Below are 671 nucleotides of genomic sequence, written 5' to 3'. Positions count from 1 at the left end.
TATATGTATTGCTTCTAGTATGTTTACAACTCATAGCTGTTTTTTAATGCTGTCTCTCTATATTATATATATATATATATGAATATATATATATATGTATATACATATACGTACATATATACATATACATACGTACATATATATACATATACATATATATACGTATACGTATACATATACATATATGTATATGTATATATATACAATGTATATATATATATATGTATATGTGTATATATGTATATGTATATATAGGTATATGTATGTATATATATATATGTATATGTATATATAGGTATATGTATAATATATGTACCTATATGTATATACTGTATATGTATATACATATATATGTATATGTATATATATGTATCTGTATATATATGTATATATACATACGTACATATATATACATATATATATGTATACATATACATATATATGTATATATATATGTGTATATGTATATTTATATATATGATATTGAAGGAAGTTAGCCGTTAACACTGTTGAATAAATATAATATAAATCATCAAACGTACATATACAGTGTTTAATAAGGACATGATGGAACATCGTAGGCTACCCTGCAGCTTTTCAACGAATAAAGTCCTATGAAAAATCATTGTGTAATAAAATGCCTCCGACGGGATTCGAACCTGCGACCTCTC

The 671-nt window shown here is 22.7% G+C and overlaps 1 protein-coding gene across 2 annotated transcripts in view; it reads left to right on the top strand.

Moving 5' to 3' along the window:
• Nucleotides 1–671, top strand: part of LOC117116270 (deleted in malignant brain tumors 1 protein-like) — a 26,305-nt gene that overhangs the window by 1,015 nt on the left and 24,619 nt on the right. The gene's annotated exons all lie outside the window — the stretch shown is intronic.

This window comes from Anneissia japonica, unplaced genomic scaffold (assembly GCF_011630105.1).
Source record: "Anneissia japonica isolate Jap-2015-1 unplaced genomic scaffold, ASM1163010v1 scaffold171_len658169_cov177, whole genome shotgun sequence".
Taxonomy (NCBI): Eukaryota; Metazoa; Echinodermata; class Crinoidea; order Comatulida; family Comatulidae; genus Anneissia; species Anneissia japonica.
The sequence above is the reverse complement of the archived record's forward strand: the minus strand, read 5'-3'. Positions and strand labels throughout refer to the sequence as shown.